Source organism: Silene latifolia, unplaced genomic scaffold (assembly GCF_048544455.1).
Source record: "Silene latifolia isolate original U9 population unplaced genomic scaffold, ASM4854445v1 scaffold_182, whole genome shotgun sequence".
Lineage (NCBI taxonomy): Eukaryota > Viridiplantae > Streptophyta > Magnoliopsida > Caryophyllales > Caryophyllaceae > Silene > Silene latifolia.
In genome coordinates this window covers 226,105-236,510 of record NW_027413153.1, presented here as the reverse complement: position 1 = coordinate 236,510, position 10,406 = coordinate 226,105, and the positions used below count along the sequence as shown (strand labels likewise).

At 38.3% G+C, this 10,406-nt stretch overlaps 1 non-coding gene across 1 annotated transcript; it reads right to left on the bottom strand.

The window, feature by feature from the left end:
- Positions 1-600: 600 nt before the first annotated feature.
- Positions 601-707, bottom strand: LOC141638137 (small nucleolar RNA R71). Its single transcript, XR_012542019.1, has one exon. It is a non-coding gene; the product is annotated as a small nucleolar RNA R71 (small nucleolar RNA).
- Between the last annotated feature and the right edge of the window lie 9,699 nt (positions 708-10,406).

The window sequence follows — 10,406 nt, the reverse complement described above, 5'->3', positions numbered from 1 at the left end:
CTTATGCGCAGGTCACAGGGTGGTGATCTAGTATCATTCAATCCTGAGATCGAGAAATCCTTGCGCGAGTTGAGACGATCACAAAGGGTATTGCCGACAGAGGAAGAGCTGAGTACTCTGTCAAGTTACTACGAGAACGCTCTGTTTGAGGAAGATCCACCTACATCTCCTGCTTCTATTTCTTCACCCGAGACAGTCACTTCTCCTGAAATTCCAGTCATGGCTGAAGAAGCAACCATTGCTAGTCACTCAGAGCCGACAGCTGCGAATCTCTACAAAGGATTCGAACTACCAGGGGAGGCAAGAAAATTCGAGCCAAAGCCTTCCTATATTAATTTGGTTGAGAGAAACTAGTTCGGGGGGGCTACAAATGAAGATGCAGCCAAGCATATGGAGATTTTTATTGATTATTGCTGCTCTATACCCCCGCCGACCGGTGTGACCCAAGACCAGATCAAGGAGACCATGTTCATTTTCTCCCTTCGTGATGCTGCAAGGGAGTGGTATAGAGATCTGGATCGAGCCGCTCATGGGATCACCGACTGGAATTCATTGGCCTTGACATTCTACAAGAAATACTTCTCTGCCTCGAAGACGAATGCCATTAGAGCTCAGATCACGAGCTTTAAACAAGGGCCGGATGAAAATTTTCATGAAGCATGGGTCCGTTTCAAGAAACTGGTGCGAACCATACCGCACCATGGGTTCAAAAAATGGAGTCTTTGCAATCAGTTCTATAATGGGCTGTATGACGATCAGAGGGCTATTTTGGATGCTGCAGCCAATGGTCGATTTGCTGAGAATATGGGAGAGACTAAGGGGTGGAAGATCATTGATGACTTAACCACCCATAAAGCTGAATATGGTAATTCGAGAGGAAACCAGAGGAGAGCTGCTGAATCTTCCTCTGTTGCTGCACTAGAAGCTCGCACTGCAAGGTTTGACAAATATGAGTTGGGAGGAGCTTCTAAAGGAGGGATGTACCATGTTAATGCTGTTTCAGACGGTCCTTTCGTCTGTAGAAGATGTGGAGCTGAGGGGCATGTCTCGGAAAATTGTTATGTCCCCTTCGAGTCTTGCGCTGCCTTTCAACATTATAGGCAGACAAACACGTACTATGAGCCGAATGTCCACCCCAACTTGAGGTGGAGTAGCCAGAATGCCCTGAATCCGACTCAACCTCCACAACAGCAGCAGCAGCAGCAAGCCTATGTGCCTCCACACAAACAACCATATCAAAAACCTCCCTATGTGCTGCAGCAGCAACAATCCCAAAATTCCGAGTTCACCGAGTTGAAGAACTTATTGCTGAAGGAGTCCCAAGCTAGAGAGGCCAGGATGAAGATGCTAGAGAGCCAAATTGCTCAATTGGCTAGCAAGAATACCACTCGAGCTCCGGGACACTTACCTACTCAAACCGACCAAAAGGAGACCCTTAATGCCATCACGTTGAGGAGTGGGTCTACCCTGGAGGAGCCTGCTATGGTCGAGGATGCCACTGCAAAAGATGAGGCAAAACCGAGTCAAAACAAAGCTGGAACGAGCAAAGGAAAGAAAAAGGCGTCTACCTGGTATATCAGTCGATCGACTGACATACCCGGTCGATCACCTGAAGTGCGAGTTACAGAAGCTTCTGGTCCTGTTCATCTCAGTCGATCGACTGACATCACTGGTCGATCGACTGAGACCGCTGCTGATATTGAGAAATTTCGTCCTCCGATGCCCGACAACTTGAGGGATCATTTGTTTCGGGGTACGACAGTCCCAAAAATATTTGGGAAAGACCCGAATGCTGATGGGTCAATCCCGGCTCCGAAGTACGACCCGATGTCGATCAATGGTTCACATTTGAAACGGTCTGAGGAGGGTTCAAGCTTCAACAAGGAGAAAGTAGTGGACTTCCAGCCTAAGTCCACGGATACCGGCATGCGCGATTTAGAGGAGAGGGCTAAGCTACTTCTTACAGCCCCATATCCGGAAAGACTAGTGCCGACGAAGGAACAGGTATCTTTAAATAAATTTGAAAAAGTTATTCGTAACTTGAATGTACAGGTTCCTTTTCTCGAGTTAGTAAACCACGTGCCCGCTTATACTAAATTCATGAAACAACTTTTGTCCAAGAAGCGGTCACTTGAAACTGTGCATACTGTCGCACTTACTAAAGAGCCGTGTTCTTATCTAACCCACACTGCACCCCACAAACTAGAAGACCCAGGTAGCTTCTCAGTTCCTTGTAGCATAGGTACCTTTTTTTATCGAAAAGGCGTTATGTGACTTATGAGCTAGTATAAGTTTAATGCCCTTGAGTCTTGCTAGGAAGCTGAAACTGACTAAGTTTGGAATCACCGATATGACAGTACAGATGGCTGACCGATCTGCGGTCCAGCCAATAGGAGTCTTAGAGGACATTCCTGTCCAAATAGGGAAGTTTTTCTTCCCTATTGACTTCGTTGTACTAGACATGCCTGAGGATGCCCACATACCTATCATTCTAGGTAGACCATTTCTTGCACACTGCTGGTGCAGTAATAGATGTCGGTCTAGGAACCTTGACCTTCAAAGTGGGAAAGCATTCTATTGTCTTTGCCCAGCCGGCTAAGAAAAAGAACCCCATGTGGCCTGTGACTTGTAATACGGTTTCTGAAAAGAAATCGTACTCTGTGCTTCCTGATATGCCTATGTCTATTCCTGTTGTAATCCCTCCGCCCCAGAATGGGAGCAAACTGGAGGAAGATTTGTCTATTTCTGATATTGTAGGAGCTGGTTTGGGGAAGGAAAAGCTGCAAGTTGCTCTAGCTGTGAAGGAGCCTATCATTCAAAGAGGAGGTCTTGGTTGCCTTAGCTATGCCACCGATGAGGAAGTTGATGACGAGCCAGTCAAAGTAACGGAGTCCGACTTGGACTTTGATGAGCAAGAAGAGGTCATTGACTAGGGAGATGATGGAAGTGTTGATCCGTTGAGCCATACGGACGTGGAAGTTAAGAAAGGTGCAGCTGATAAGATAAGCACCATTGAGGCTACCTCTAGTAGCCAGAAGCCGACCAAGTGGGCCATTCCGTGGCCGTTCTTGATCAACTACTAGTTGATCACATGTTTTACAAACATTTTATTTGCTTTTGTTAGACACTTTTTATTGCTTTTGTGTGCGCGAAACTTCGCATTTATTTTTTTTGCTTAGGATTTTTAAGTACTGTAGACTTTACTTTGGGTTTTGCGCAATTTTAGGCGCGTATTATTTTGCACTTGCAGGTTTTTAGACCTCATTAGCTCAAGTAATTGAGCAAATACGAAGAAATCAGAAAGTTACAAAGACTTTCCCCAAAGATCGATCGCCTTCCATGGTCGATCGACTGAGTTGCGCATCTCAGGAGTTTCTGTTCCTGTTCACTTAGGTCGATCGACTGCCATTTATGGTCGATCGACCACTGCCGCTGCTGTATCTGTTCACGACCTTTCCCTTGCTGTGTTGGGTCGTTTTGCGGGATTAAGGGAGTTTTCTACTCTATTTTATTTCCCGACTCATTTCTGATTTCTTCCATTTTCGTAGCTTTGCACATAATTACCGCTCCTTCATTGCTTTCTCGGTTTTATGCGTGGTTCTTTGTTTGTCTTTTCAGGTACTTATTAGTAGCACTGCTGGCTACTGAAACCTCCTAGCTCACGCTGGTTTGGGGAGGTTTCCCTTGCTGCGCTTAAAGTCTTGTGAGTTTCTAAGTCTTTACTTCATGTTTTATTTATTTCATTTTCTCGCAAATTCCCGTTTCTCTTTTCTTCATTACATGATTTTGCACAATGGGGACATTGTGCGATTTGGTTTGGGGAAGGGTTTTGCGTCGCACACCATTTACTTGCATTCACGTTTACATTTAGTTTTGCATTTGTTTATTTCAATTCTCTGGTTCTAAAATATCAAAAAAAAAAAAAATCGAAAAATTTCAAAAATTTCAAAAAAATGCATGTTTATTTTAGCATATAGGTCGAGTCGGAACGGTAGTATTTCAATGATGACACTGCATTTGCATCTGTTTTATGCCTAAGCCTTGCTAATTAACATGTTATTAGTAGAATCATAAGTTCATACCTACGAGTTTTCGTTAATTATTTGCTGAACTTGAGACTTGACTTAGAAAATTGGCAAACTACATCATATTTCTGAGATTTAGAGCCGATAACTGGTGACATCTATGACCGGTGTATTTAGGAATGTGAGTAGTACTCCTTATGAGACATGTTATATAAATGTGCATAAATATGAACTTAATCTGCTTAATACCTGTATGCATTCGGTTTGTGGTTTGTTGACACATGTGGTAGAGGTTTTCCTTTATTCGTTTTACCCATAAGCTCCACACTGCCAAAAATATCCTTTTTGTCCTATTTACTACATCCTACATTTAGCCTGCCCTTGTCAAGCTAGTAGTTTAGTTATTGGGATTGTCACTTCGTTTTTGGTAGCCTTTTGCTCGATTGAGATGTTATTGGGAGAATGAAAAGAAAGGAAAGAAAAAAAAAGAACTGAAAAAGTTGAAAAAAAAAAAGAAAAGAAAAAATGATTCGAAAAAGAGAAAAAGAGGTTCTGTACTGTTGAAGCGGTCGATCGACTGGCATCATAGGTCGATCGACTGAGGTTCGAAAGAAAGAAAGAAATCAATTTCGCATAATTCAAGCCTTTATCTTATGGCGATTTTTGCTCCCATGTATTATTCATATCTTATGGGGAGTTAGTTGATTGCTTTTACACCTGATATTGTGAGTTTTGTGCATGCTATAGCACCGTATCGATTGAATTTTGAGCAAGAAGAAGGATGTTGTCATATGGTTCCGTTTTGGTACTAGCTTGATCACCTGTACCTCCACTTTTCCATAACATGTTTTGCCTCTTCTTACCCATTACCTCACATATCCCACATATATACCTCGGCATGTGTCATGGTCATCTATTTGGTTGGAATGCATATGTACGGTTGTAGAGATTATTTTCATATTAGACTGCAGGCATGTTCTTATAGGTCATAGTTAGGTGAGGGTCTTTACAAAATGAATTCTTTCTATCCTCTTTTATATTCACCTGTGCTTATGAGTGATTTGAGCGACCCGTGAGAGTCCGATTTGATAAGTCTCTATGGTTGACGGTTCAGCAGTTTTTAACGACTCCATAACTCGTTTGCATGATTCATTTGCTAATTGATTGTTGGTTGTGCATTAAATTGGTTTAGGCTTTACATATTGCATTTCGCTCTGAGATTGAACTCGTTCCATTAGGTTTTAGGATCGAGTCTAGTTCTTGCTTGGGGACAAGCAAGGGTTTGGTTTGGGGAAGTTTGATGTGTGTCATTTATATGATGTTTTACATCCCATTTTACACGCATTTCAGAGCTCATTCATGTAGTCTATGCTACATTTCTCCCTATTTCCGTCTACTTACGTATTTTTGTACATTATTGCAGAAATGTGAAGAATCCAGCGGAAATCGAGCTAAATCCGTCCCCGAGTATCCTGCATTACATTTGACGTGAAGTATTCGCTTAAGGAACGAGCTTGGTGCGCAATCCAAGGCCCAAAAGACAAATCCACGAGATTACAGATGTCAAGTAGCAGCTAAAGCAGTCGATCGACCACTACCTTCAGTCGATCGACCAACCATCGGGTTCCGAGGCTACTGTACACTGCTATCCAGTCGATCGACCGGTCACTTCAGTCGATCGACCAAGACGCTATTCCAGACGAGAATTAAAAGATCGAGATTTATCAAGCCCATGAGTTATTAGGTTTAGGAATTATGTTACGTATACTTTCTATATAACGTAACCTAGTTCGACAGATACAGGAATCCAGTTTTTATCAAGTTTTACATACAGTTCTTTAGAAATAATTAGGGTTCGAGATTACTTTCGGTATTGAATACAATTCGCTTTGTCATTCGGCTTTGTTCTTTTCCTTCGCAATTCACACGGTACTCTCTGGTTTTATTCTGTTATTTTATTTTCGTTCATAGTTGTCGAATTGCTAGATCAGTTCCCAAGCCGAATTGCCATCTTTTGTTAATTGTTTATTTTACCGTTTTAAGCATGAATTTCGTAGTTATAATCCTTAATATTATTGTTGCCTTTAATTTCAGTATGAGTAGCTAATTTATTCGTGCTAGGATGTAGGGGAATTTTAGTGTAGGCGGCAATATAATGAACACGGCCTGATTCGCGTGTTGGTCGATCGACCGCCATGCCTGGTCGATCGACTGACCACGTGAGGTTTACCTTCGTTTTAATTGATTTAAATGTTATATTTGACGAATCGAGTGCACGCGACTAGTTGAATGCTTAATATATGACTGACCCATTAGATCGAGAGATAGGGACAGTTGTTAGATCACCAATTAAAATGACTAAACTATGCTGAGATCGAAAGATAGGTAAAGTTTAGACCGTTAGTCACTTTTCAAGACGAGAGTCAGTATTAGTGATATTAGGGACTTATAGCGAGATCGAAAGATGCTATCTGTTAAGAGTGGACCGAGAGGACCTCTTTATTTCCTGCCTCATGTGTTTGATTTAGACCTGTTTAGTATGCTGCCGCCGAAACTATAACGAACCGACCATCCTTGCACCCTTTTTAATATCTGTTTTAATCAGTTTATTTAGTTTATTGTCTTTTATTTGCTTTTAGCTATAGATCAACTCAAATCAAAACCCCCACCTTATTGTTACCTTAGACCGAATTTAAACAACTAGAAATTACGTCTGCCTCTCTGTGGTTCGACCCGACTGCCGCTAGCTATAGTTGTAGTTGGAGATTATAAATTTATTTTTGACACCTCACGATGGGTATCACTCGTACTTCCTTTAGATATCACCAGCACTATGCTTTATGCTAATGTGCACATTCGCGATCTTTATGGCCGGGTGTGCAAAGTGCCGTGACTTGTGCGTTATCAGGTCACTTGCAGTTCACTCCTTTATGCTAACAGATAAGTAAGTCGATTTATACTAAGGAGTCCGGCCCTGCCAAACCCTTTGGTGTGAGATGTAAATCATCTTAGGATTGGCACAGTCTATGAGTATGGTGGATAAATGTACATGTCAGGTGAGAAGCAAGCCGGGCATGTATGGTTATACACTATACGGAGCCACGACTCGTGTATATATTGGATGGTTATGTGAAAAGTGATTTTCAAAATCAAATGGCTACCACCAAGTTTTATTTTATTATTGTTCTATTGGCTCGCATGTTTAAACAAACTAAAATATGATATTTATGTGTTATGTGTATTATGTGACTCTTGTTTGCGCATCATTGATCTAATTTGCATGCTTGCTTTTGAATTATTAGGGATGTTAATAGAACGGTTAGGTTGCTCGCGCTCAGCGTATTGTTGATATATTTTTCAAGAATCCAAGATGAGGATATGACCAAGGGGAGTGATTGAGAAGTTTAATCTGGAACCGTAGTGATCTTGTGAACTGAATAAATTTTAATTAATGTTGGACACAATTTCTAAGCTTTGTAATGAGAAAAAAGTCTCGAAGTACTTTAATTCGAATTATGGATCCATAGCGATCCGGATTTCCTTATTTTATTCAATAATATTTATTAGACTTAATTAATTTTTCGCATTAGTTTAATTAAGTCTTGTGAAAATCCGGGTTGTTACAAATAGTAGCTTATATATATATATATATCCTTCTCCAATGGTGTAGCAACTAGCTTGCAAATTTATGAAATTGCAAATAAGTAACTAAGCTATACCATTGGACTTGCTCTAATAGTCCCATGAATTAGTTGGCCTGGATTAGAACAAATACGAGTTGGTTATACGGTTAACGGATTCAAGGATAGAGTCATGGATTTTCGTTAAGTAGCACGTATCATTTTTCAACCAAAATTAACCAAAACTAAAAACAAACAATCCATAACTAATAATATGATACATCCCAAAATAGAAATAAATAACAATTAATCGGTGCCAACGGAGAATGAATTATAAACGTTGAGAAAAAAATCAATTTTAAATTGTATTTGTAATTTAAAGTACTAAACAATTAATTTTTTTAGTATTCAATATATAAAAATTTATATTTTAATAATATTTATAGCTTATCTTTGATCCATCGGATCAAGCAGATATGGTCGAGTTTCGGCGCTATTTAACGGGTCTTTTTAGTTGGGTCACTCGAGTCTCATTTCAGTATTTTGACTTGCCATATGATTGATTCTTGAAAATGGAGATGGTTTGGCCCGGGGTCCAAATGATTGTATTGTGAGGGTTTGCATAGAATTCCCAAACGACGTATTTATCTAGCACATGACAAATTAACTCCCATTACCTTCATAGTAAATGCCACTTATCCTGCTCTTCAAAACCGGTTATGATGAGAACTAAATTATCTTTAAGAAAAGGGCAATACTTGCATCGACTCACAAATAGTTAAAGATGTAAAAGATTATGTGTTATGTCTTAATCCGAATCAAGAGAAATTATCACAAAACGTTTTAGATTACTTATACATTGTGCAACATAATTTGCATCGTATAATACTGATTAATAACTTTAATTATATGTACCTCGAATCTCAAATTGTGGACAATTTATGTGGTCATGGCATTAATATTGGAAATTTAATCAAGATCATTTATATGGTTTTGTATATAATGATAGCGCCTACTATTACGACTTGCGCATTTTTTGCACGGGTTTAAAACTAGTACAATAGCAAAGCTGAAACGATAGGGGGTTGTAAGTTTTCCATTTCGGGACATAATACATAGTAGTGTACAAATATATACACGCTCTCAAATAACAAATTGTTTGCATTTAATTAAAATATGCCTCACAAAATAATAAAAGTATAACGGAGGGAGTATAATATATAGTTCTACTAAGTAAATATATAATTCCACTAAGTAAATGGTTTAATACGAACTAGTTTGATTCCCGTACAAAAAATGTACGGGTTACTTTTGTAACGGTGTAAAAAACGCACAGATACTTTTATTTTTCTAATACAATCGAATACTTTTGTATTTCTAATATTTTCAGAATTTTATATATTTAAGGTAATAATATAACATTATTAGTTTTTTTATGAATATATATTAATTTCGTCTTTCTGAATTTAAAATAAATTAAAACAAAAAAACAAAAAAAATTAATATCCACATCTCGTTTTGATCACGGCGATTTCTTCTTAGATTAGATCTGTGATATATATTTTTGCAATAAGTCTTTTTTACAACCGTTGTAACTTGTAACGAAAGGGTGGTTATTATGATTTTTTTTTTTTTCCGAATATTACATGATTCTCTTTAAATTTTCTTTAATGTGATTCTCTTTTTTTTTCGACTTTTTAAAACTATTATTTTCTCTGTTGTATAAGTTGAAATTAAATTTTTACTCATTTATGTAAAAAAAATTAGGGATATTCTACATGGTACCCCTCAACTTTTCAACTTTCTACGTGGTACCCCTACACTTTTTAAAACATACATGGTAACCCTAATTGTTTTCATTATCACTAAGTACACCCCTAAACTTTATTTTCCGTCAATTAAACTCAATTTTAGGCATTAAGTGATGACTTGGACGCGTAACCAAGCTTGTCATTTATTATCCCATGACATATGGACTCTATTAGGCTCAATATCCATCTCGATCCTAATATTTATTGATATATATGGGCTAAAAAAATTTTGACGGAAAATTTATTGATCCCATGCCAAATTATCACTTCCAAAGATGGATATTGAGCCTAATAGAGTCCTTATGTCATGAGATGATAAATGACAAGCTTGGTTACGCGTCCAAGTAATCAATTAACGCCTAAAACTGAGTTAATTGACGGAAAATAAAGTTTAGGGGTACAATTAGTCATAATAACAACAATTAGGGGTACCATGTATGTTTTAAAAAGTGTAGGGGTACCATATAGAAAATCAAAAAATTGAGGGATACCATATAGAATATCCCTAAATTTATCATACATCTAATTTATTTTGTACCCGTATTAACTATAGTTTAACTCTTTATTCAATACATTTTTATATTATTTTCGTGGTATTTGATATAGTTTTGAGTTAATTCTAAAAAATTGTGAAATAAAGAAATTATAGAAGTTGAGGTGGATCACATTTCTTCCCAGAATTAAGCAAACAAGAGGGTTAAAACCTCCCCTTTATATTCGATATACCAAAACACAATGTATATCCAAAACCATAAATACGTGTTGATCGACCATATCTGGGGTATGGTGTAACAAATAACGGCATAATCAAAACACGAGTGCACGTTTAATATGAGTGCAATCCATCACTTCCAAGAACATGTCATCATGTACTCAACTAATTAAACCAAATTTGATATGTTCAAAATACAAAAATTGAAGACTTTAAAGACAGCGAGAGAGTATACATG